The sequence below is a fragment of the Opisthocomus hoazin genome, chromosome 10 (genome assembly GCF_030867145.1).
Source record: "Opisthocomus hoazin isolate bOpiHoa1 chromosome 10, bOpiHoa1.hap1, whole genome shotgun sequence".
In the NCBI taxonomy this organism is placed as follows: domain Eukaryota; kingdom Metazoa; phylum Chordata; class Aves; order Opisthocomiformes; family Opisthocomidae; genus Opisthocomus; species Opisthocomus hoazin.
In genome coordinates this window covers 32,619,014-32,645,376 of record NC_134423.1, presented here as the reverse complement: position 1 = coordinate 32,645,376, position 26,363 = coordinate 32,619,014, and the positions used below count along the sequence as shown (strand labels likewise).

Genomic DNA, 26,363 nt, shown 5'->3' with positions numbered 1-26,363 from the left:
TCTGGGGTCCCCCCTTTGGGGGTCCCGGCAGGGTGCCCAGGCAGTGCACAGCGGCAGGCGGGGGCTCGCTGCCTGCCCGGACAGGGCAGCCCTGGGGTGCTCTGCGTGGCTGCTCGGGACGTCGACACCCCGAGAGCAGCACGTGGGTGCTGGGTGCGTGTCCTGCACCCACACGGCCCGTCCTGAGCACGGCTTTACCCCGTCCCGGAGCAGCCACCGCACGCTCCGAGGTCTCTGTCCCGTGCTCCCGGCACGCACCGGGCAGTCCCTCGCCGCTCCCTCACCCCGACATGCCCGAGCAGCACAGCCCACGGCCGGTGTCTTCGCTCAGAGCCCCGCGGGCACCCCCAAAGAGCCGTGGTTGTGCCTCCAGCTCCGGCCCCAGCTGGGTGCACCCCAGTGCCGGTGCGACGGGCGCAGACCCCTGCGGTGCTCTGCACCATCCAGGGCTGCTGCGCCTGGTGGGCCCGGGCTGGCCTGCGAAGCCAAACCCTTCTCCAGGAATAAATATCCTGGGAAAAGCTGCGTCGTGGCCGTGCCGCTGAGCGCATTTAGCCCAGCTGGTACCCCCAGCACTGCGGGGCACACGGGGTGCCCACACGCGGGAACCCCAATGCCAATGGTCACCTCCGCGCAGCCCGAGCCACCACCCCGCCAGCCCAGGGCGGCTCTGTCGGGGTCCGGCGGTGCTGCTGCCCCGCTCCGACACCCCCGCCTCGCTCGCCTGCCTGCACCGGACCCGATGGCGGGGCTCGCACCCTGCCCGCGGCGCTGCCGGAGACCCGCGGCTTCGCCCCGCGAGCGCCCGGGCCGGGGGTCCCGCAGAGCCGCATCGGGTGCTGAGCTGAGCCCCGGCTCCCCCCTGTAATGTGCAGGGGGGGAAAAAAAGAGGGAAAAGGAAAAAACCTAGGCCAGCGAGAGATGAGGATTCGCTCGGCGCTTACCCGTCCCCAGAGCCCGGCTCTGCTGCGCCGTCCCCAGGGCTCTTCCCTCTCCGCTGCTGTTGACACCTCCACGCTCGGCTTCCCCGGGCTTGGCTCCCGTTCCGCTGCTCCCGGCTCGTTATTCCCCCTCCGCTCCCGTCGACACCCCGACCTTCGGTTTGCCGACTGGGGGTCCCGGCAGCCGGCTGCCGGCCCCCCGAGCAGGGGGGTTGTGGTCCAGGGGGCTTGGGAGCCTTCCCGGGCGCTGGCGGGAGGCTGCTCGGGAGGGCTGCGTTCATGGGGGGCTGGGAGGCACCACAAAATCACTGCATCTGTGATGACATGACTGCAGGTACAACACGCTTCCAGTCGGCATTTTTTTTCCCCTAGAGAGCAAATTATTCGTTATTAAGTTTCATTTTCACATCCACATTGTTCTGCTGTTGTGGGATACGTCCTTGTAATGTCTGAGATTAGGAACTGGAAGAGCTGCATGCGAAACTGTTTTCGGCGTGGATTCTGCGCCGAGGCGCTTCTGTAAAGCCCCCCAAGCCAGCCCCGGGGGGCAGAGGGCACCTCACGGCGCTGCTGTTGTGGAAGGGCCTGATCCTGCAGCCGCCGAGCCCCCCCCCCCCGCCTGGCACCAGCGGCAGACACGGGTCCAAGGCTGGCCTGAATTTCACGGTCGTGCTTGCTGAGAAGCCGTGTCCCTGAGTGCCACTGGTTCGTGGCAGCGGGGCCAGCCGCGGTCCCACCGCCCCAGCCTGTCTGCCCCCAGATCCCTGCCCTCCTGCCCCCCCGACCTGCCCACACCCTATCTGCCCCCAGATCCCTGCCCTCCTGCCCCCCCGACCTGCCCGCACCCCGTCTGCCCCCAGATCCCTGCCCTCTTGACCCCCCTGACCTGCCCGCACCCCATCTGCCCCCAGATCCCTGCCCTCCTGCACCCCCCGACCTGCCCACACCCCGTCTGCCCCCAGATCCCTGCCCTCTTGACCCCCCTGACCTGCCCGCAGCCCGTCTGCCCCCAGATCCCTGCCCTCCTGCCCCCCGACCTGCCCGCAGCCCGTCTGCCCCCAGATCCCTGCCCTCCTGCCCCCCCCTGACCTGCCCGCACCCCGTCTGCCCCCAGATCCCTGCCCTCCTGCCCCCCCGACCTGCCCGCACCCCGTCTGCCCCCAGATCCCTGCCCTCCTGCCCCCCCCCCGACCTGCCCCATCTACCAGCACCCGTCCCTGCCATCGCGATCCAAGGTCACTCCTTCCCCCAGAGTCCCCCGTCTCCAGCGGGTGACAGCCCGGGGGTCACCCCGACCTGCCCCACGGGGCAGAGCTGACGCACCCCCCGACACCGTCGCTGCTCCTGGCTCTTCACCAGCGACCAAGCCGCTCACGCCAGCGCTGCCTCCCAGCATCTTCCTCGCCCCTACGGCAGCCGCCACGTCTTGACCCCGAGCCCCAGCGCAGCCCTTCCCCGCGAAGCCCACGCGCTGCTGGCGCGCGCCTGCGTAGGCGCCGGTTTGGGAACGAGCCCCCCAAAAGCGGTTCGACACCAAAAAGCGGGAGCAAAGCTGTGCTCCCGGAGGGTTTCCAGCACGACCGAGGAAAAAATGCTGACTAAACACAGCCGGGGATTTTCTGCGGCGCAGCGCGAGCCCGCGGTTGCGGCTGGCGGGGTCGCGGGCCGCGGCGTGGGAAACGCCGCGCTGCGGGGAGCCCCTCGCCAGGGCCGTTCGCGGAGCGATGCGTGACGCAAGGGAGCGGCGCGCGAAGCCGGCACCGCAGCCGCGTTCCCACCGCGGGGAGAAAACCGGCGCTGGGTGCTGCGGGGCGCTGAGCTGCGCAGCCGGGCGCGGGCGCAGCCGGAGCCAAGCGCTGCAGCGGGAAGCGCCGGGGATTTGGGAAAAGACATTTTTTGCGTTTTTGGCTGTTTCAGGAGGAGGGAGCCGAGCCGCCGCTCGCCGCTGGGTCCCTGGCGCCGGGGAGCGGAGCCCAGCCCGCCCACCGCGGCCCAGCCGGGGGGGGATGCTCCGCTCCCGTGGCAGCCGGAGAGCGGGGGCTGCGGAGGGGTCAGCTCCTGCGACGTCCAGCGAACACGGGAAAACCACCCTCGGCTCTCGAGCCCCCTCCCCAACACAACAGCCCGGCCGCTGTTTGTTCCCGGCAGGCAGCCCCCCTGCCGCTGGCAGCCCCCTCCCTGGCGGAGAGCGTCAGGGCCCCCTCTTTGTGTCCTGGCTTTCCACGAGAATGAAAATCGAATAAAAGATCAAAGTTCAGTGAACAAGAGCGCAGAATATTTCTGGAAAGCCCGCGAGCACCCATTGCTTACAGCCCAGCGCACACGGCGGGCGCCGGCCGGGAGCAGCTCGGTGGGCGGCGGGAGGGGGGACGTGGGGCTGCCCCACGCCGCGGTGGGCGACTGGCGGGGACAGAGCTGCCCCACGCGGGGATCATCCCTGGCGATGGTAGCATAGCACCCGGCAGACGGCGTGGGGCCGCGGGCGAGGGCAGGGGTCCGCTGCGGCTCGGGCAGGGACCGCGGTGTTGCAGGGAGCCTGCCGGGCCAGCGCGGCTGCTCGGGGCGCTGGAGCAGAATCCGCCGCTGTGAGCGGGGACGCAGGGGGCCGTCGGTTTTCGCCTCTCCGTGGGAGCTCAGCGCGTCTGCAGACAGCAGAGCGGACGTGCACCAAGCGCTGCAGGTCGCTCTGCGGAGAGCGAGACGAGCAAGGGCTCCCTGCGCTCGTCTGGTCACAAACCGACCCGAAGTGGGGTCTGATATTTTATCGGGTAGAAGAACATCTCGGTGATGGGTCACAGCTATGAGAGCCGGCCGCAGGCGGAGGGTCCCTCTGCTGACTCAGCGTTTCAGCAACACCCTCCTCCCATTGGACGGAATTTCCTGGTGAAGGGCACCCTCGCCACCCTGCAGCGTAAACACAGCCGGACACGGCCGGTCCCTCCAGCCACGGGCCTCGCGCTTCACACCGCGCCGGGCTGACGCTGCTGCCCGCCGGCCGCTCCGGCCGTGGGCAGTGCTGATGTGTGACACCCACCCAGCCGCTCCGGCCGTGGGCAGTGCCGATGTGTGACACCCACCCAGCCGCTCTGGCGTGGGCAGTGCCGATGTGTGACACCCACCCAGCCGCTCCGGCCGTGGGCAGTGCTGATGTGTGACACCCACCCAGCCACTCTGGCGTGGGCAGTGCCGATGTGTGACACCCACCCAGCCGCTCCGGCCGTGGGCAGTGCCGATGTGTGACACCCACCCAGCCGCTCCGGCCGTGGGCAGTGCCGATGTGTGACACCCACCCAGCCGCTCCGGCCGTGGGCAGTGCCGATGTGTGACACCCACCCAGCCGCTCCGGCCGTGGGCAGTGCCGATGTGTGACACCCACCCAGCCGCTCCGGCCGTGGGCAGTGCCGATGTGTGACACCCACCCAGCCGCTCCGGCCGTGGGCAGTGCCGATGTGTGACACCCACCCAGCCGCTCCGGCCGTGGGCAGTGCCGATGTGTGACACCCACCCAGCCGCTCTGGCCGTGGGCAGTGCCGATGTGTGACACCCACCCAGCCGCTCCGGCCGTGGGCAGTGCCATTTTCTCCCACACTGGGAGGGCTCCGGCCGTGCCGGTGGCTGTTGGCTGCTGCCTGCGTGGCACGGGGCGATGCAGAGGCACTGGGTGCAGGCACGGGGTTTGGCAGGCGGTGTGGTGCAGGATGGGGTGACCGTGGGGCCAGCCCCCCGAGGTGACCCCCACCACACCCCGCTGTCAGCCCTCAGCCCCAGAGGCACCCGGGGGCACCGGCTGCTGAGTGGGCTCAGCCCCTGGGCACTCTCCTCGGCAGCTACGCTGGGGGACGGGCTCCTCCGCTTTCCTCATTCCCATTTATTTTTGGCTCCCAAGTTGTCATAAATGATTTGAGCTCAACAGTTTTTAAAATCTGAACTCCAAACAGCTATTTAAAGCCTTGACAGGATGCAGGAGTCTATTAAATCTTATTTTTAGACCCTTTCTTAGCACGAGAGGCTCTCTCGGCTGTGGTTCAGTCCCCCCTGCTTCCCTCTGACTGCCGCAGCCCAACCTGGGAATCCCACCGGGAGCCGCCGGGTGCGGGGCTGCGGCGTCCCGGGCGGGGGGCACAGCGGGACCCCCCGGATTCTCCGTGCCGACGGCTCCGGTCCCGCAGCCGGGGAGAGCCGAGCAGGCGCAGGGTGCGCGGCTACCGGCTTCTCTGGGGTCAGCAGCTGCACGGCAAAGTGGATTTGTTTCGAAGAGGTTTTGGATCGGCCAGTGTTCGAAGATGTTGTGATTAATACAGAAATTAATTAGCATGTTGCAGGTCTTAAAAATCCTGCTAATTAGACGCTCACGTTGCCAAGGATCCCAGTGCTCTGGGGTGGAGGCAGCTTTCCGAGCAGCACACTGCTTCTGGCGCGGGGGGCTTCAGCTCCCGGCGCCCAGCACTCCTGCTGGCCTCGCACGCGTTGCCCTCCGCGGCGGGTGGCTGTGGCTCTGATCCGGGGTGTTTCTTGGCCTGCACTTAATTAGTCATAATTCAGAGGTTTTCATAAGTCGCATACTGCACATGCTTAAGTGATAATGAGGTATTTCCATGCTGAATCACCACCTAATGACTTACAATGATCATTTTGTTATTAAATCTGCAACCCCTGGCTCCGGAGATCAGCGCTTGGGAGCAGCCTGTTTGCTAATACGCAGAGACAGCGGAATGCAAGCAGAAAATATTATGAACTCGTCATCCGAGCGCTGACATATTGATGTGGCACCTGCACCTGCCTGCAGGGTCTTCCAAAAAGCGCCAGGGCAGGCGCCTGACAGATTGGTTGTTTTCAGACTCGGGGTGCTTGTTGAACGCGCCGCAGCCGGGCCCGTTCCAGCGGCTGGCACAAGGAGCACGCGCCGGCCGCGGCAGCGGGAAGGGCATGGCGGGCGCTGGCTGCCTGCCCAGCCCGGACCCCCCGGTCCCGCAACGCATCGCCCGCCACGGCGGGGTTGCCAGGCCCGGTGGTACCGGCATGCGTCCCGCTCGTGCTGCCCCACGCCGTGTGTGCCGCGTGTGCCGCGTGTGCTGGGCTGCCCGTCCCAGCCCAGGCACAGGGCGAAATGCTCCCGCCAGCTTTTGGTCTGCGCCGGGGCAGCCGTCGCACCGCGGCGAGGTGCGGGGCTCAGCCGGGATGGTGGGGTGGGGAGGGGGGTCCCGCCGCCCTGGGGTCTGCGTGGTGGGGGCTGCATGGCCGGGGCTGCGTGGCCGGGGTCTGCATGGCCAGGGCTGCTGCCCAGCCCAGGGTCTGCGTGGCTGGGGTCTGCGTGGCCGGGGTCTGCGTGGCCGGGGCTGCGTGGCCGGGGTCTGCATGGCCAGGGCTGCTGCCCAGCCCGGGGTCTGTGTGGCCGGGGTCTGCGTGGCCGGGGTTGCGTGGCCAGGGTCTGTGTGGCCGGGGTCTGCGTGGCCGGGGCTGCATGGCCAGGGTCTGCGTGGCCAGGGTCTGTGTGGCCGGGGTCTGCATGGCCAGGGCTGCTGCCCAGCCCGGGGTCTGCGTGGCCAGGGTCTGCGTGGCCGGGGTCTGCGTGGCCAGGGCTGCATGGCCGGGGTCTGCGTAGCCGGGGTCTGCATGGCTGGGGTCTGCGTGGCCGGGGCCGCTGCCCAGCCCGGGGGCCGTGCGGGTGAGCGATGCTTCCCGGTGCCTGCCGGATGCCGCCGTGCGGGAGTGGCATCCCAGAAGCCGGGGTTTATTTCCCGCTAGCGACAGCGCGGAAACGATGCCACTTGTCTGTTCATCTTTTTCCTGTCGCTGCTGCTCCTTTCGCAGCCGAAGGCAGAGATCTGCTCCCAGGACGGGAGCCGGGAGCCGGGACAATTCGGTAGGCTTCAGCAAAGCTGATGCCTTGGTGAAATAATCTGAGCGCTCCCCGCTGCCGCTCTCCTTGAAAAGGTGAGCGAGATGGGATTTTTAAAAAATTCAGCAGGTTCTGTTCACATGCAGCAGCCCAGCAGTTTCTGTTTGTGGAAACATCTCCACGGGGGATCGGGGAAGCGATGCATTTAGAGGGTTTCCAGCAAGAAATTGCAAAAGTGCTTCCCCGGGGGCCCGCGTAAACCGTGCTGTTAGTGGTTGTGTTTATTCATGAGCAAAACTGGCCACGAAACGGCTGCTTTCCGCGAGCGCGCTGGGAGCGGCGCGGCGCGCTGGCCATCCCTTGGCCGCGAGGGCACGGCCCTCCCCCCGGGAGAAGACGAAGGGTGTCCCTGGGGTTCCGCAGGCTGTGCCAGCGCGGCGGGGTGGCCGGCAGTGTCGGGAGCCGTCCGGATGCGGGAGCCGTTCGGGGTCGGGCGCAGCCTTGCCCGGGGGTGGACGCAGCAGGAGGGAGCAGGGTGAAGGGGCAGCGCCCGAGCCCGGGGCGGGTGCGGGACCCTCGCAAGCAGCAGCTGGCAGAGGGTGCGAGGAGCGTGGCCGGGGCAGGCTGGAGCGGAGAGGGCAGGTGGGAGCTGCTTGGGAATCCATCACAAGCCGAGTTTCCAAACGCGACTCTGCAAGTAGCGCTCCCGATGAGCAGGGCTGCTGCTCCCACCCGATCTTGCAGCGTCTGCCAGGAGCGGAAATGCCTCAGCAGAAACTGGTGCAATGCCTAAGGCACCCCAAGGCCTGCACAGCGATGGCCCCTGGGGGGGGAAGCGGCACAGGAGCGCATCGTGACCTGCTCCTGGCCAGCCTGTTTAAAAACGCTGCGTTGGCTTTGGCCTGGCTGGCTTTGCCATCTTCAGACCTCTCGGTGGTGAAGGCTGGTTCCTACCTGCTGACCTGGAGGTACTGGGGCAACCAGAGCGATGCCACGCTGTACCAGTAACGCCGGTTATATCCAAGTGCCCCAGGATGTTTTCCCCCCTCTCACCCAAGACCAACTTTTCCCCCAGATAACGCTGCTGAGCACTGCGAGATTCAAAGCAGGGGATGCAGCCCCGATGCCCCGTCACTGCCCCGCGTGCCCGTGGTGGCCGTCACCGTGAGGTCTGGGACGCAGGGGCTTTGCACGGCGTTTGCTGCGCCGACGGTGGGGACAGGGGTACCAGCTCAGGCGCCGGGGGTGAGAAGTGCCTGGCGTGTGGCGAACGGAGCGGGATATTGCACCGGCCGCAGGCTGAGGCAGCGGTTCGGCATCGCCCGGAGGTGCTGTGAGCGGCCGTGACGTCTGCGTCTCCTGGCAAAACACATCGGTGGTCGCTGCTACCTGGAGGCAGCCGGTGGTGGGACCCGGGGCGAGCGGCAGTGGCTCTGGGGACGGGGCTCCACTGGCTCGGGGTGCCTGAACCCCATCTCGGCAGCCTCGGTGGCTGGGCTGCGCTGGCACCGCGCACGCCGCCGGCTCGGGCTGCTGCGGCCGGGCGAGCGGGACGCGGAATGCGGAACGAGATGAGGTTTGACAGCCCCTCTTCCTGGGAACATCGCTGTAATCTGCAGCGAAACGAGATCAGCCAGCTGGAATCGCCACTCCGCTACCGCTGAAGCACAGCACAAGTCTTGTGCCGGGGTCACCCCGCGATGGGTCGGGGGCCGCGGGCTGCCGGTACCCCCGTGGGAGCGGGACGTTGTGCCAGCCCTCGCTGCGACCGAGGGTGGAAGGCGCAGGGGTGCGACCGCGGCGTGGGGGCTGCCGGCCGGTGGCGTCTGGGCTCCTTTCACGCGCGAAAGTGGGACGGGTGGTGCCAGGGAGAGAAGGGCTGAGCCAGACTGCCCAGGCGAGACTTGGGGGTCTGCTGCTCCCCCACCATCACTGCGGGGCAGGCAGAGGGGCAGGCAGTGGGGCTGGCAGAGGGGCTGGCAGAGGGGCTGGCAGAGGGGCAGGCAGAGGGACAGGCAGAGGGGCTGGCAGCGGATCTGGCAGAGGGGCTGGCAGAGGGGCAGGCAGAGAGGAAGGCAGCAGGACAGGCAGTGGGGCAGGCAGGGGGGCAGGCAGAGGGGCTGGCAGAGGGGAAGGCAAAGGGGCAGGCAGAGGGGCAGGCAGCAGATCTGGCAGGGGGGCAGGCAGAGGGGCAGGCAGAGAGGAAGGCAGCAGGACAGGCAGTGGGGCAGGCAGAGGGGCAGGCAGAGGGGCAGGCAGAAGGGCAGGCAGCGGGGCAGGCAGAGGGGCAGGCAGCGGGGCTGGTAGAGGGGCAGGCAGAGGGGCAGGCAGCGGGGCAGGCAGAAGGGCAGGCAGCGGGGCTGGTAGAGGGGCAGGCAGAAGGGCAGGCAGCAGGGCAGGCAGAAGGGCAGGCAGCGGGGCTGGCTCTGCCTGCAGGGCTGTGCTGCCTGGGCATCGCTCCCGAGCCTGGAGCCTGGCATGGGGCTCCTCCGGGCGCTATCCTGTCGGGGCAGGGCCTGGAGCTGGGCACCCTCCCAGTGCATCTGCCCACGGTTTTGCCTTTTGCGGGGTTTTTGAGAGGCGGCACCATTCTGGCTGAGCAGAAATCCAAAATGCGGGGACTGTAAGGACGTTTCTGTGAGGACAGGCGGTGGGGGATGACCCGGATCTGTTCTCAGCAGCGTTTGCTCCCTGTCACGTTTCCCTGAAGAGCGTTGTCCTGTTTCTGTGTTCGGTGGGGTTTCAGCCAGGTGTCCTGGGGACAGGAGGGATGGGCACTGCCCGTCCATCTGTCCCCTCTGCGTGGGGGCTGAGGGCGCTGCGGGCTGGCCGGGGCCGGGGGGAAGCAGGGGGACGGGCTGTGGGTCGCAGGGGCACAGCCAGCCCAGCTCCTTCTGCAGCCCACGGAACGATTCCGCGTTTTCTCCGTGGGCGCAGACCCCACTGTCCGGCAGAGACCGGCAGCGACGCAGCCCGCAAAGGGTTACGGGGTTCCTTGAGGATATTCCATTTCTAACGCTCGTCCCCTGCTGCGGCCAATGAGAAATGCAAATTTGCATTGCTTTACATTTTGCTGTATCTTTTAAAAACTTTATCTGACGCCTAAAGGGTGCAATTAAATCCCTGTCTGAGCCGCGGCTCCTGCAGCACACGGAGGTACTGGGTTTACTGTAGATGCTGTTTCATGTCCTACTTGTTAGGGCTAATTTTGTCAGCAGAAACAATCCCTCCTCGAACGCGCCAAGGCCGTGCGCAAACCCGCTAATGAGCCGGGGAAAACGCAGCGCCGTGGGTGCAGCCGAACCAGGCTGCTCCGGTGCTCGGAGCGTAACGGTGCGCTGGGAACACAAAGAAATACCCCGAGAAACAGCGAGTGCCTGGAGAAAGAATCTCGTGTGCCACTAAAGGCGAGGCAGCAAGCGTGTTCCAGTCTGTGGTTGGTGTCGTGGGGGGTCGGTGTGAGCCATCGGGCTCTTCCGCACCGCCCTGGGCGTTGAAGGCAGAGCTGGACCCTGGGCACGGTGGGTGCTGGTCCAGCCCGGCCGGGGTCCCGCTCCAGCGGGGCCGGAAGCAGGCGCCGGTGGAGCAGCAAGACCGGGGCAGGCTTGGGAGACGCTGTCCCAGCCCCGTCCGTGCCCCTCGGGGTGTAACGCTGGAGTGGGGCTGTGTCGGGGGGTCTGGGGGGTCCTGCCCTGCGGCTGCGGGGGGAAGCCCTTCCCTCAGTCCCCCCACGCTGTCGCTGCCTTTCTGCAACGCTTGCGGTCGTTGCGGGGTGCGTGGGGAGGGAGCTCGGCAGCTCCAGAAACACCGGGTGTGGGGGCTGGGGGGGCCGGAGCCGGCTGTGCAGGAGCGACAGCGACGGAGCCGGGATCGCTGCCATCGCCTCCTGGCCACGCAAGCCACGGACGCGGGCCGGGGTGGCTGCGAGCTGTCCGCAGTCCAGGGGGATGATCTGAAGACCCGGCGCTCCCCACGCTGCGGAGAACCCGGCTGCGAAATGTTGGACGTGAGAAGCTGGGCTGGACGGTGAGCACGAACCCTGGCTCTGCGCTGGGGCACGATCCTCGTCCCGGTCTCAGGGCTCCCCGCCGAGCCCTGCCCGCGGCGCGCGGCCGACGGGGCGAGGGGTCTGCTCTGCCCGCGGCGCGGGGCCACGGCGACACGAGGAGATCCCCTCGGTGCTCCTCACGCGCCCGGCACGGCGGGCAGCGGGGCTTCCCCCGGCGCCGGAGCCGCGGTGGGCGGGCAGGCTGGGAAGCCTCTGGACGATGGAGGCAACCGCTTGTCGCGCTGGGCTGAATGTGACGGGGACTTCGTGGGGCGTCACCGTGGCGGGGACGCTCGGGTGGAAGCAGGGAAGCAGCCCGGGGAGGCGGCAGGAGGGGGCCGTGTCGGAGCCGAGCCCCGTTCCACGTGACGCCGAGGCATCGCACGAAGGCGCAGACGCCGGCTCCCGGCTTGGTCTGCGCTGGCTCCGCGCGGAGAGCGCGGCGTCGGGCAGGGACGGGGCGAAGCGGGGGATCTCGAGAGGCGCAGGCAGCGCTGGGGCAGGCGGCAGGGCTGCACCCACGGCCGCTGCTCCGGGCAGCCCCTGGCCGCGGGGCACCCGTGGGCCGGAGCGGCTGCTGCCCGGAGGCTGCCGTGGCGTTTCGCGGTGCCAGGGACAGGGTCGGTGGGGCTGGGGGGTCCCTCTGCCCGGGGGGATGCTGCCGTGGCTGCCAGGGGGGCCGGGCCGGGGTCTGGGGGCTGTCGGGCACCGGGCCCACCGCCCGCCGCCTCGCGGGAGAGAAAAGGATTCGCACAGCGGCTGGGAGGCCAATGTCAGTCACCATGGCAACCGGGCACGGAAACATCACCAAAATGTGTCAAATGAGGGGAATTAAAAAAGATAAAACCACAGCCTGGTGTCAATAAACATTTTGGTTTAACGTTGCTGCTGTTGACAGCATCTCAGCTGCATCCTCGTGCCGCTTGTCGCATGGCTCCCGTCCCGGAGGTCCCTGCGGGCGCGGGGCAGAGCCCCGTCCTGTCCCCAGGTCACCGGGAGGGTCTCGGTCTGCGGAGGAGCCGGTGCCGCCCCGCGCCCCGCTGCGCCCTCCGCGCTGGTGGGAAGCAGCTCCCGGGGTCCCTCCCGCGGGTCCCCGCGCTGCAGCCAGGGACGCGGCGCTGACCCCGTCGATGGTGCGAGGACGGCGCTGCCCGGCAGTGCCGCGGCCGGTGCGGGCTGCGCCCTCGCTGCGGGTGCTCCGTGCCCTGCGCGGCCGCCCGGCTCCCTCCGGCTCGCCCGGGCGCTCACCGGCTCCGGCGCCTTCGCCCGCGGCGCGGACTCGCATCCCGGGTTTACGGCTGCAGCAAAGAACCCGCCACACGCGAGCACGTGCGTCGCCTCGGCGGCCCGCGCTGTCGTAACCTTTGTGTGAGATCTTCCCGCTATGACTAATTAATTTTTAATAATATGCAGCATGCTTGTTTTCAAAAAAAGTAAATTAATTTGTAAACCATTTGCGCTATTTTATCTGTCACTTAAGCTTCTGGGATTTGCAATTTTAATGCACTACATCAGTTAATCAAAATTCTCTTCCAGCAACAGTTTTAATTAAACCCACTTTCACTTTTTTTTTTTTTTTGCTAATTCAATGCTGTAGCTGAAGGCTGCTAATTAGATCATGATTTCTTTTTCTTTTTTTTATTTTACATCCACCACTTGTGTTGCAAAACTGGAGGAAGGGGTGGAGGTGGCAGTGGGAGCCGCGCGGCAGAGCCGGGGCTGCCCGCCCGGTGCCACGGCGGCTGCGCGGGCGCGATGGCACGGCGCGGGCGCTTCGCCGCGGCCGGGGCTCCTGCCACGCGCTGCCGGCTGCCCTGCCCGCGCCGTGCCCGGCTCCCCGGCTTTCCGCAGAGGGGGTCTGCGGACCTGGGGGTGATGCCACGGTGCCAGGGGGTCCCGAACCCGAGGAGAGGTGTTTCCGGGGGCTGCGGGATGTTGGCTAAAGGAAACCCGGGAGAAGGGGGAGTTAAAAACCAAAGCATCAATTTTAAACATATAAAAGGTTTTTTGAAACAGTTAACTCCGCAGAGAATAAATATTTAAGGCAAAGGAGCTGACTCTGTCCCGGCTGTGAGGGATGAGCCGTGGGCGCAGCTGTCCGGCTCCCCGCGCGTCTGGTGCCCCGGTCAGGTCAGGCCCCGCTGCCGGCGGCGGGCAGGGCTCGGCGCGTTCTCTGGCCTCTTCCCCGGCACAGGTCCCTCAGGCAGCAACGAGATTTTACCCGTGGAATACACGGGAGGCTGGGCAGCGGCAGCGGGAGGAAGGCTGCTCCTGGCGTCCGCAGCTCCGCGTCCTTGGCAGGGCACCGGCGAGAAGACCCCCCCCCCCACGCACGGACACTGCGCCCACGGTCACGCTGGGCTTGGGGCTCTCTCCAGCTTGGGGCCGTTCCTCCAGGGAGCAGCCCGTGAGCTGGCCGTGCCGGGGTTCCACGTTGGCAGTGCCGACAGCCCGGGGCAGCGCCGAGCCGTGCCGGGGTCAGAGCCCAGTGCTGGTGGCCAGGATGGGGTCCCGCTCCAGCGGGAGCCACTGGACGGGGCTCGTCCTTCCGCTCCCACCAGCACATCCTCACCCCCTGCCCTCCTCCTCGTTACGGGCACTGCCAGCTCCCTCCCGCCCACGTGCCCACCTCGGCGAGGCCCTGGGAAATGTTACCGCACTGAATCACGCCGGTCTGACTTCGAGCCAAGTCCCGCGCCGGCTGTGCTGCTCCTCGGGAAGAGAGGAGTCGGGGCAGGATGCGTCCCGGGGTCTGAGACGGGGGGCTGGGGCTGGAGGGGATGGGGCTGGGGTCCGGGTCCCACCTCCACCTCCGCTCGCAGCCGGCTGCAGAGCCCTGGGGAGCAGCGGGGATGCTGCCGGGTGCTGGGCTTGCTCCGGGGAACACCGTTCCCCGCGGCCGCGCCGAGCCCACCCGTCCCAGCACCCATCCTGCGCCGTTCGGTTCTGCCTTCGGGGAAGCAGCATCTCCTCTCCTCGCCTCTGCGCTCCCCTGCCCCAGCACTGTGCCTTGTCCCCCGCTGCGGGGAAGGGGCTGCCCCCCCATCTCCCCTTCTCGCCTCTCCATTGCGGGGGCCCACACCGCCATCACCCCCCCACCACCCCCGCTGCCCCCGCTCCTCGCTGCGGGGGGTCCCGAGGCCCCGGCGATGGCTTTCACCCAGCTCTGGCTCTGGTGCTGCCGCGGCCCCCCGGGAGCTCTGCGCGTGGGGCTCCTGGGGAGAAACCCAGCAGCACAACGAGGGGCTCTGCTGAGCCTCGCTGACGGCGTGCGGGGTCAGAGACCCCCGGCCGCGCCCCGTGCCGGCGGGAAGAGCCTCCAGCCCCATGGTTTCCTGGCTGATCTCTGAGCGAGCAGCCAGCGGAGACCCAGCAGCATCTGCCGTTTCGCGGTATGGTTGCCCTGGATGCTGGTGTTCCACGCAACCACGAAAGCAGGAGCAGCTTTGTCAAATTATGTGCTGTAATTGCAAAAACCTGACGGAGAGCCGACACCGTTCTATTCTTGTTACAGACACGGCTCCTTCTCTTTCAGCTGAATTTCTAAATCCGTCCCCAAAGCAAACAGCTCGGCAGCAATCGACACCTGATCTGTTATTCAGATTCACCAGCGATATCTGCTCTGACAACTTGCTAACAAGCTTCCACGCCAACAGTCAACAGTCGGAGATAAACGGCTCTGACAGGCCGCTGCTAAATTAGCAAACGTAGATGCAGCCCCAGCCGCCGCTCTGGAGCTGCCTTTTTGAGGCAGAGAGAAGCTGAATATGATATTGCCTTTGCAAGCGGCGGCGTGTGTCTGCAGCATCTTCGGGGCTCTCCAACCCCGCAGGTACCCGGTCCCCGCGGCTGCCGGGTGCCTGCGGCTGCGGCACTGCCGGGTGCCCCGCACCGCGGCTCCCCGTGGGTCCACAGCCCGGGGCTGCGCCCAGCTCGGCCCCCCAGCCCCCTGCTCCCGGTACGGAGCCGCCCAGAGCGGACCCCAGCAGACCAGACCGTGCCCTGCCCGCGGCGCGTGGCGAAGGACGTGTGGGGCTGCCCCATCCCTCGGCCACCCCGCGTGGCTGCCGAGAGGGGCTCCCACCCCCAAGAAGAGCCCCGAGGCTGCTGTGGGGCAGGCAGGGTCCCTTCGAGCCCCACGCGGAGCCCGCTGCCCCTCCATCTGCGCTTCGGGCCGGGGGTGATGGGAGCCCCGTGCCCGCAGCGTGTCTGTGGGACAGCAGCAGCAGCCCGGGGGGACACGCGGGGGTCCTGGCTGCGTCCCCTCCCCATGAGAGCTGGGCTTGGCCCCGGCTGCCACCCGCAATCTCAGCACGTCCTGGGGTCCCCTCACCCTGTGCTCGCTGGATGGCTGCCCTCCTCCCAGACCCCCTTTCCCAGGAGATGTTTTCTTTGCTCAACTCTTGGCCAGTCAGTTTGGGTTTTCTTTGCTTTTATTTCTTTTTTTTTTTTTTCTAAAATGCATTTTAATTAGCCAAGGTGCAGAAATGCAGGGGTCATATTTACACCTCCCTCGGTTCTGTTCCAGCCCTGTTGCTCCTGCCAATTGTGTGTACACACGGAGATCGCTCCAACGCGTGGCATTTGGCATCCTGCAGATTTTTAACTTAGAAAATGGAAAAAAACCTAAAATGATGACAAGCTTATTTATTTCTGCAGCCAGTGCTGCCAATTGCTGTATTTTAGTGGCATTTTTTGCCATTTACTGAAGTCAGTTGGAACAGGGAGACAAAATCCAACGTTTGTGACATCTCAGACAGCTTGGAAGGGCTCCTTCGCATGCAGCAGAACTCCGCAGGCTTGACATTTGAAGCTCACTTCCTTCACTGCCAGGCAGAACCTGGAGCCTTTATACTGCATTTCTCCTGCTGTTCCTCAGCACAGGAATTCCTACTTTTTCTGGTTTCATACCACTATGAACGGACCAGCTCGGGGAAAAAAAAAAAAATCTCTGCTGTAATAATAAAATTGGCTTTGAAATAGCAGAAATCTGGCTCGTCCGTGTGGTTCCAGGCTCAGGGGGAGCTCTCGATGCCCACACGCCTGCTTTGTTCCTCAGCCGTCTTCGCCCGCCGTGGGGGTGCGTGCAGTCATTATATCACTGTTCTGAGCACCTAAACCGCACGAAATATGAAATTTTAAAAGATTGTTTGGTGCTTGGCTTTGTAGAATTAATTCACGTACTAAATAATCATCTCTGAAGTGCTGCCGCGTGCGCTCACGGAAAACCTTTCCCCTGGCGCGGCGAGAAGCCGTGCTTCGGGCGCTCGCGGGCTCGTGGGCTGCTGCTGTCCGAGACCTCCGGCCGAAGGGAGCAGAGCGATGCGGTTCGAGAGCGAGAGGTGCTGGGAGCAGCCTGCGGCCCCACCGCCAGCCCCCCGCCCCCGGCCCCCTCTGCGTCCCCTTCCCCTCCATCGCGCGCTGCCCGCGGCGTCGCCTGCCCCTGCCGCTTCTCCCCAGCGGGTGCTGGGCTGGATCCCGCACCCCGGCCGGTGGGACCTCCCGGCCTGCCCGGACCCCAGAGCTGCCCGCGGGCTCCCGCCTGCTGGGAGCATCCAGGTTCGTCTGTGGACGAGCGAACGCCGGTCTTTGGCCGCGGCTGTGGAAAAGGATCGTGAAACGGGCGGGGGAGGCAGCCACCTGCCCTCCTGCCTGGCTTCAGGGGGACGTTTCTCGGGTTAACGTGGCTGCGCCGGCGATGAGCCAAGCGCCGGGTGCCCCAGGAGCGGGGCCGGGGCTGAGCTGGCTTCCCACTGGGACCCCCAGGTCTTCGGAAAGGGCCCGATCCCGGGGAGAGCACCCCACAGCCCCCCCTCAGTGATCAGCGGGTCTGGGTCCCACGGGAGCTAGGAAACCCCGGGGTGGGGGTCCAGCAGCTCCCAGCAGCTCCCACAGCTCCTTGGGAAGCCACAGGGTGGAGGCTGAGGCTAATTAGCCCTCATTAGCACTTGGCTCCCAGGTGCATTGAGTGGCACACAAGGGAGGCACAGGCAGCGCAGGTGTGGGTGGGTCTGGGTCATTTTTTCAGAATAAAAGGGGGAAAACGCTGCTTGCTCAGTGCTGGTGGGGTGGCTGTGGGTCCAGTGGGGTGGCTGTGGGGCTGTGCAGGGACCCCATGGGCCAAGCACTGGTGACTCCCCTGGGATCCTCTCCCTGCAGCTGAGGTTTCAGCCGTGTCTGCAGGATGAACAAGGAAAACACCGAATTTCTCTCTGAGGTGACTCCTGGTCTGCCGAGGTGGCCTTGCCGGCGCGGGGCGATGGCGGAGCTGCGATGCCGGCACAGGATGCTGCTGCTGGGTAAGGTGATGCGTGAGGGCAGCCTAAAACGTGCTGCCCACCGATGCCAGCGCTGGGTGGGAGCTGCTGCCCGGAGGCAGCGTCTGCTGCGGGAGCAGCCGGGTTCAATCCCTCTCTTTTTTTTTTTAATGAGCAGTTTAGAGGGAAACAACTCCTGGCTGCTGAAGTTCCTGGGTTATGCAAACGCTGGTGGGGTGACCCGGGTTGCACAACAGCCCGGCTTGTTTGAACACGTGTTGTGGTTTGGAGGAGCACGAAGGCAGGCGCCTGGAAACCAAGCTGCCTCGACGGCGGGCTGTGCGGGGACCCCGGGGCTGCGGGTGCTGCGGCTGGGGAGGGCTGAGGCCGCCCTGCGTGTGGCAGAGGCAGGGGAGGACCAAGCCTGGGGGCTATCGTTGGAAAGCAGGTCCAATCTGATGTGCCTCTGCCCCGGCAAGGATGCCCGTGAGCAGGGAGGGATCTGGGACAGGGTCATGGAAACCTCCTGAAGCTGGAAACCCCCTGGGCAGGCCAGCGCAGGTGTCCCCGCGCCTTGCCCTGGGGACAGGCGTCTGTGGCCCCGTGAAGAAGGCGGAGAGCATCTTGCCCCAGGGCTGGAGACCAGCCCCTGGCTCGGGCAGGAGGGGGGGGGTTTGCTGGGGTGGGTCCGGCACCCCAGGCTGGGGACATGTGGGTGCTGTCATACCCCATCCCTGTGGCGTGGTGGCAGAGGGACCCGGGGTGCCTGTGGGACTGGCTGTGGGTCCTGGGGGGAGGGAGGGATGGGTGCCTCGGGCTCTGTCGGGTTCAAGGCAGGCTTTGCTCCTCTCCCAGATCTGCACCTCGCCGCTGTTGGTGGTAACTGGGTCATGCAGGACGAGCCGTACCTGTCCCCGCAGCGGGCTTGGCGAGCTGTCGGCACAGCGCTGGTGACAGTGGCAGGGGACAGGGACTCTGAGGGTGATGGAGCACTGGAACAGGCTGCCCAGGGAGGCTGTGGAGTCTCCTTCTCTGGAGATATTCCAGACCCGCCTGGACAAGGTCTTCTAAAGCCTACTGTAGGTGACCCTGCTTCGGCAGGGGGTTGGACTGGGTGACCCACAGAGGTCCCTTCCAACCCCTACTATTCTGTGATTCTGTGACTCATGTGGGCCCAAGCATCCTCGAGGACAGGGGCTGGGAGCGCGGGGGGCAGCTGCCTGTGCTGGGGGCCATGCTCTGCGTGAGCCGTGCACCCCGCTCGCGCAGCGAAGCCGGCGAGGATGTCCGCTCGCCCTGACGTGGGCAGACCCTCAGGACCCCGGGCAAAGCCTTTGGCCACAGGGGCTGGGATGGTGGCGGACAGCCCCGAGCCCATGGCTGGAGCCAAGATGCTGCAGCAGTTACTGCGGGGGGTTCCGTGCTCTTCGCTGGCTGGTGCCATGGTGTTGGGACTCGTTAAATGGTGCCTGGTGTGATCCCAGGCAGGAGAATCACCCAGCGTGGGAGCTGCCTCTGGTCCATCCCCCGGCCCCTGGTCGAGGCAGGACAGCCCCGGGTGGGACCCGGGCTCAGGTCAGGCTTCACGGGGCCTCCTGCGGCTGGGGGGGATGCGGCTCCCCCAGCATCCCAGCTCCTGACCACCCCGTGGTCTCCTCGGGATGGCTCTCGCAGCCGGTGCCCGCTGTCCCTCGTCCTCTGCAGGGAGCCTGTGCTGCGGCTGCCCCGACAGCACGCAGATCCCCTTCAGCCTTCTCCTAGGACGGAGCAATGCTCTTGCTAAAAAGAGGAATTCAAGTATTTTAAATGCCAGCTTGCCGTATGATTCAGCGTCTGCTCAGGCAGAGCGAGGTGGGAGGGATGCCGGTCTCCAGCCCTTATCCTAGGAGGAAAACTCTTCCCTCCGTGCCGGCTCTCCTAGCGAGGGTGATGCTGCGAGCCCGGTGGGACGCGGCTGGCGAGGGGCAGGGGTGGGAGCACCTCACCAAACTCCCTTGGCCAACGGCCCATCTGTCTGTAAGCCCTCAGTGCCCCTGCAGCTCCGACAGCTTTCCGTACCGCCGCAGATGGAACTTTCCTGCTGTGTTTTTGTCCTGTTGCTGCCTGTCCTCGCCCCACGTCTTCCGTGCGTGCTCCTCCGGCCGGGAGGTGAAGGTGCCTGGGAGCCCATGGTGGGGTGCACCAGCCCCAGGCCCTGCCACCCGCGCTCCGTGTCCTGGGGACAAACCATCGCTCCGGCTGCTGCCGCAGCTCCTGTGTGGAGAATGCCACCGGGAGCAATAGGATTTGGTAGAAAATTCCCTCTTTCAGATGCAATTGATTTGGGTTCCCCCGCGGTCCTGGTTTCCAGGCACCAGTGGCTGCTGGAAACGCTCTCCTGGCGACAGAAAATCTATGGGAAAGCAGGCAGCTTGATGAAGTATTCATGGGGATTTTTATCCTCAGTTTTCACCCGCTGCAAAAAAGCAATCTTTATTTTTAGTGAGCTATGGATACAGCAGTAACTTAGGAAAAATGCTCTGTTTCTCTTCGAGCCTGCACACGTGACAATCCGGGGCTGCGGGGTGCTTGGAGAGGGCTGATTTTGGGGGGGTGTGAGCGAGCAGGGGCTGCTGGGCCCTGCGGACCCGCACCCCGCTGACAGCGGCGATGTCCTGCAGCGTCCCGGCGGGAGCTCCTGCAGCGAAGTGCATCGGTGTGACTCGATGTTCTGGTGTCTTTGGCCCAAGACAGTGGAAATGGTCACTAAAAGCCCTTTTTGAGCATATATATTTGAGTTTGCTCGTTGGCAATGTTCATGAGTTGCTACGGGGCCACCAGGCACCGTCCTGGGGAGCGAGGTGTGGAGGACGTGTGCCCGGCCAGGCGAGGGGGATGAAGGCTGCGTGCTGACGGTGGAGACGTGAAAGTGGCCACCGGGGTTAAAAAGGCCGGGTGAGTGAAATGTGCAGATACTCTGAAAAACTGATCAGTGAAATATATTAAAATTAATTAGGCACCGTCTTTGAGATGAGGTGTGCTGGTGCTGAGCGGTGCCAGGTTGGCACGGGAGCCAGCGCGCCCCGCGGTGCTGCCACCCGGCTTGGCTGAAGATGGGGCTTTGGCAGGTGATGGGCACCAGCCTGGCATCGGGCAGTGAGCTTGGGGAGTGGGGGTCCAGAAAATAAACCCGAAACGCTCCCTGCCTCTCCCAGGGGAGCAGGAGGGGATGCGTGCCGGCATCGGCTCCCTGGCTGCGGGTAAACACCTCATTAATCTTCGGCAGAAGCTGGACGAGGCTGTTCAGGCTGAGAGAAGTGGTGAGTGACATCGTTACCGCTGAGCGGTTCGTTAATCTGTCTTCCTGGGTCAGGGGGTGCCCTGGTTGGGGCTGCTGGCACAGAGATGCTCGTGGAGCCTGGCACTGGGCGTGCAGAGCACCGGTGACAAATTCACTCCCTGCGACCTGCTCAGCCGTGCCCCGTGGAGGTCAGGGAAGACGCACATGGCTCCTGGTCCCTGCACAGGAGGTGCTTTGGGTTTTTTTAAGGGTGTAAAAGTGCAGGTGATTCATTTTCCACGAGGCTCTGGTGCGACGCCTTTCACCGGGGCTTCGATCGCTGAAGCAACGCAGCCCCGCTCGCTCGCTGTGCTGACGGCCGGCTCACGTCATCGCTTCCAAGCCCAGCAGGACAGGCTGACCTGCTGCGAGCCGGCTTTTGGCTGGGGTGTTTCGCTGGCTCATCCCTCCGGCAGGCCGTCCCCTCGGCGGCTGCAGTGGGAGCAGAGGGGAGGAGCGGGGCTGGGAGAACCCCTGCACCCCACAGAAGGCGATGGATGGGCCCTGGGGAGCTGCACCCCAAGCTGAGCCGTGGCGGGGCCGGCAGTGGGGTGTGCTCAGCACCCGTGCCAGCAGCACCGAGTCCGGCCGGGCTCCTGGTGCTGCCGTCAGCCCGGCCCGAGGCTCAGCAGTAGCTGGTAGCAGACTCGGTTAATCAAACATTAGAAGAGGGTGGTTAAGGTCAATGGAGTTCCTTCTCTGGCAGCTGGATCTGGTGGGGCTGGTGGTGGTGGTGGGGCTGGTGGGGATGGGAGCTGGAGCTGGCACAGCGCTGTGGGCTCCGGTGCAGCAGTCAGCAGCTCGGGTACCGGGGAGGCTGCAGGCACCGGCGCGTACGGAAAATGGCTTGAAGTGACGGGTGGGCCAGCGCTGAATGTGACTGGAACCGGGGACCCCGCTGGAACAGGGTGGTGGGGGCTTTGGGCTTGCGTTATCGAACACGTCTTGCCAATGACCTGAAAGAAGATGGAAAACCACTGCTGCGAGTGTTTGCAGGCAGCCTGGCGGATGGGTTTGAGGAGTAGAAAAGTAGGTTCGGGCAAACCGTTGGCACTTGGGTTGTGCAGATACCAGCTCCTGCTGACAGAGGGGACAGGAGCCGCTCACCGGGTCCCCGTCCCGGCGTGCGCTGCCTCGGAGCGGGGCTGGGGCTCGCAGGGGCCGGCAGCGCAGAGGGAGCCCGAGGCGTTGCCGTGTCCCGCAGCGCTGGAGCAGCCTCTGTGTGTGCTGGGACAGCTCACGGTGTCACGGAGACCGTCACCGCTGCGCGCTGCTGCCAGCCCCCCCAGCCCAGCGTCTCCCTGGGGTCTGCACGCGCAGAAGGATGCTGCGGACTTGGGGACGGCTTGGGGAAGGGTCTGAGTCTGGTTTAAGGGAGCAAAGTTGGAGCCTTGGGTCTATTTACTCTGACAAGTGTGGGTCGAGCTGCTCGGAGAGAAAGTCTTGGCTGCGGGCACCTCTTCGCCTGCGCTGGCCAGGACAGGAGAGGGCTGGTGCCTGGAAATGGGAATTAAACAGACCGACCCCAGAGTGCTTCCTGGTGAATTCTGGATTCAGCAGGACAACTGAACAAGCCTGTAACTGAGTCTCTGCTGCCAGCACTGCTGGAACCTGCCCCGGTGCTGCAGCCCAGCCGGCCCCGAGGCAGGAGAGCCTTCGGGCAGCTCGCGTGATCGCAGCGTTCCCGTCCGGCTCGCTAATCCCCCGATCTGCCGCTGTCCCGCAGAGAAAGCATGAGAGTGAATCACCTCTGATTAATTTGCCTCATCCAGCAGAATCTCCCTGCATTAGCAAATGTTTTGTTTTATTTGTTTCTACAGCCAACATGAAAACATCCTACAGAGCCTGGCATCTGCATCCGTGGTGGTGCCAGCCCGGAGCAGGGTGCAGCGAGCGGGGCCAGGGCAAGCCCGGTGCTGGCCAAGCCCTGATGGGACACTGGCATCTGGTGTGAAATGATCTCAAAACACACTTGAGCCGGCCGAGCTCGCTCGTTGCCTTCGCTGGTGCTTTCCTGCGATGTTCCCCCCGTGGGCACCGCTCGCTGGGACGCCTGCCCGGGCTGTGCAGAGATGTGCTCTGTCAGCAGCAGGTGCTTAATCTGATTAAAAGTAAATCTGTCACTCTTCCGTGACCGATGGGAATCTGCTACGGCGAATCCCATCGCAATGTGGAGCTGAGGAGCGTGTGCTGAACTTTGGCACTTTCTCCCCAGTGAGCTCTGGGGAAGGTTCTGGGTCCCTTTGCCGCGGGTCTGGGGGCAGCTCTGGGGGCTCACTGCTCTCCGCACGTGTTACTGCCCATTTCCTGACCCAGCTGCAAGTACCGTCCCGCGAGGACAAGGGGACCTGGGGCCTCTTGCTCTGCCTGTGACTCCCAGTAGGACCTTGGGCAGATCACGTTGCCCTCTGTGCACCTGCAGTGCAAGGTGAGGATGATGATGAGGATACACCTGTGCCAACCGACATAGAACACGTGAGGGGGGTCCCTCATGTGTGAGCCAGCTCCGTCCAGCAGCCAGAACCACCCCAGCAGTGCTGCTGAGGGACGGTGACAGCGAGTAAAGCTTCACCCCTGCTGAGACGAGGGCCCGTGGCCAGGCGTGGTGGCTCAGGCGTGAGGAAGGTGGTGCAGATGGGAGCAGGGCGATGGGGGGAACACAAGCACTGCTGCAAAGGCACCATAGATGTGGGTGGCATCTCCATGTGATGGCCCCAAGGCACGGCTGCTAGGTGAACTAGGGTGCAGAGGGGGTCTCTGGCCTCTGCCTAGTGGGTAACAGGCTAATTAAACCGCCTGGATGATGGAGATGTGTTTGAGGTTGTTTCTTTCCCAGGAACTGGGAGCAGTGAAATGTCCCAGTTCAAGGGGAAAGTGCAGCAAAGCCTCCATCCCTGCTGCTGTGCCGTGGGGGTGCGACCCTGGGGGTCCTGCCTGCTGGGACATGGGGTTCCCACCTCCCTCGGGCTGGGCTGGGGTGGGGCTGGCATATTTCTGCTCCTGGGATCCGGTGGGCTCCTGGAAACACTCAAATTCCTTTTTCCAGGGTGGTGGTGAGCCCCTGCACCGCTGCTAGCAGGAGCAGCCCTTGGCCCCGCTGGTGCTGGCGCAGGGGCAGCGAGACCGGTGCTGCGGTGGGTGCCGGGACCAGCACCCGCGGCAGAGTCCCTGGGCTCCGTCCCCAGCTCGCACCCGGGAGCGGGCAGCAGACGCGGCGTGTCGCTGACGCTTTGCAGAGGCAGCCACGGCCGCCGGCAGCGTGGGGCCAGCGTGGGTCAGCCCCGGGGAGGGGAGCCGGCCAGCGGGCTGGGGTGCCTGGGGACGCGGGCGCCTTTCGCTGTGCCGGCTGTGGCTGCCGCTCGGTCTGCTCGGAAAAGCGCTGCAGGGAGAGCCCGTGCCATGGGATATATGGCCAGAACCCCGGGGTCTGCTTCCTGCAGCCCCTGGGGCTGAGCGGCACTGGGCTTGGCCCCAGCAGCCCAGGGGGGTCACTGCTGGGCAGGGGGTTGGCTCTGTACTGGGAAACTGAATTGCCCCCTCTCCGCAGCACAGGGGAGCGAGACCCCCTGCAGCCTGCTGGGCTCCCCGCTCGCTGGGGGTGATGCTGCCTGACCCGGGGATGCTTCCCTGGCTGCCCTGACCCTCCCTTCTCCGGAGCTGCAGCTCCCGCAGCGATGTGAGCAACCCCTGTCCCCGGGATGTCCCCCTGCCCTGGCTGCTGCGAGGAGGGGGATTTGCTGCTCCCCCCGGGGCTGCACAAAGCGCCTGGCAGGACTCTGGCCCCAGCTGCTGGACCTCTCCATCCCGGGGCTGTGCGTGCCCCAGCGTCCTGCCATGGGGCACGGTCTGTCCCTCCAGCCCGCCCGGGCAGCTGGGGGCTGGCCGGCTCCCTGCCCCGCGCGTGGCCGGGGTGCTGGGGCAAAGCCCTGCGTCTCGCAGCGCTAATCACGCAGCGGCGTAATTACCCCGGCCGGCTGCCCGTGCCCGGGGCAGCGGGGCACTCGGCCTGCCCGCCGTGCGCAGACAACCCGTGCCGGTTTGCGGAGCCCTGGCTGCGGCGTTGCGAGGGCTGCGGGAGGACGGCGGCGTGGCCGGGGCATCGCCTCGTGCCCTTGGTGGGGATGATCCCTCCCGCCCGCGTAAGCGGCTAACGCGGAGCTGATCGGTGGGCGATCGTGGAGCGTTTGCCACGCGGCCAGTGGGGAGCTGACCGGGTTAGTGGGGGACACCCGTGTCCTGCCCACGCTTCTGGTGTATTTATAGCTCTGTCCGCGCGTGGGGCTTGTTGCCCCCACCCAAACCAAGTCCTGTGGCTCCTGCACCTCCCTGAACCATCGCCTCTTAGCAGATACTGGAGAGCTTTGTTGTCTTCTGAATTTGCTGGTAGGGAGACAGGGAGAAATGATTTCTCCGTGACAAGAAGTAATTAATTGCTTCCAGAGGTTTGGTTATTAAATTCTTAATTAGAGATGGGCTGAAGCGTATGATAACGTCAGCCAGCAGCTCCCCGGCGCAGGGCTGTTCCCGGGAGCACCGGCAGCAGCAGCCCCAGCGTGCTGGCCTTGCTCTCCTGGGCTAATCCCGGCGGCCCTGGGGATCACGCGCCCGGGCACGGTGTGTCCAGCCGCGGGACGGATGGTCCAAGGTGATCCAGCCATGCTGCCCGGCGCCTTCTGCACCAGCACGCACGCACGTCCAGCTCGGAGCGACCCGGCTCAGCGCTGCCGACCTCAGAGCTGCTCCCTGGTACCCGGCTGCTGAAATCACAGAATCAGAATCACAGACCCACAGCATGGTGGGGGTTGGCAGGGCCCTCTGGGGTCACCCAGCCCAACTCCCTGCCCAAGCAGGGTCACCCAGAGCAGGGGGCACAGCACCGTGTCCAGGTGGGGCTGGAATATCTCCAGAGAAGGAGACTCCACAGCCTCCCTGGGCAGCCTGGGCCAGGGCTCCGTCACCCTCAGAGGGAAGAAGTTCTTCCTCGGGTTCAGACGGATCATGAAAGTCCCCCGTGGCGTTGATGCCGCTTGTCCATCCCGGGCTCGGTGGCGGCTGGAAAATCCCGGTCTTGATTTTCGGGTGTCTGCAGTGGAGCGCGAGGAGCTGCGCTCCAAAGGGGCTGCAGCAGCCTGCAAACGCTGCCTGGGCCGGGTCAGGCTGCAGGAACGGGCATGGGCAGGAGCCCAGACCCCAGCTCCTGGCTGCGGCCCCTCCATGTCCTTGGGCCCCTCCACGTCCAAGCGCGGGCTCTGAGCCCCGGCCCTGCCCCGTGGCCATGTCCAGAGGGAGGCTGCTGGGGCCCTGCTCTGCCCCTCACCCCTGCGCCCCGTACCCCGCGGGGACCCCGAGCCCTCCCGCTCGGGTCTGGGCCGGTCGCGGGCAGAGCGTCGCTGCTCCGTGCCCTCCCGGCTGGGCGAGCGGAGCGCGGGTTTCCGCAGCGTCCAGGGGGATGTCAGACATAGGCCTGGCCAGATCTGCTCTCAGCGTTGCTGAACAAAGGTCTGGCGTGCTCTCGAGAGACGGGTGGGAGGAGCGGAGCCCTCTTCAGCCTTTTCAGAAAGCAGTGAACTGGAAAAAAAGCCCTTTTCTGTGCATAGACACAAACCTCTTCCGGGGATGCGCGTGAGCCTGCTGGGGCTGCAGGGATGCTCTGCATCCGAGCCGTGCCAGACCCTCCCCCCGGGGCAGCCCCCCCTCTCTGCCTGCTGCTCAGACCGGGCCGTGGGCTTTCCACACACGTGCCCACACGTGTGCACGTACACGCATGCACACGCGTGGCTCTGGGGCTGCCCCACGCCTGCCCTGCCCACAGAGCCTGGCGCTTTGATTCAGCTCCTTCCCTCTTCCTGCCTGTGTCCCATTTCACACCCCATCAACTCCCGAATTGTTTGTTTACTCGTTCTCCCCTAGTAAGATGCGATATTAATTTAATTAGAGAACAGAAAGTAGCACACTGCTC

The 26,363-nt window shown here is 65.5% G+C and overlaps 1 protein-coding gene across 1 annotated transcript in view; it reads left to right on the top strand.

Moving 5' to 3' along the window:
* Nucleotides 1-10,672: 10,672 nt before the first annotated feature.
* Nucleotides 10,673-26,363, top strand: part of RASGRF1 (Ras protein specific guanine nucleotide releasing factor 1) — a 74,885-nt gene continuing 59,194 nt past the window's right edge. Inside the window, exon 1 of the mRNA XM_075431236.1 lies at nucleotides 10,673-10,806. The gene's annotated coding sequence lies outside the window, so the exon portion shown is untranslated. The remainder of the gene's footprint in view (nucleotides 10,807-26,363) is intronic.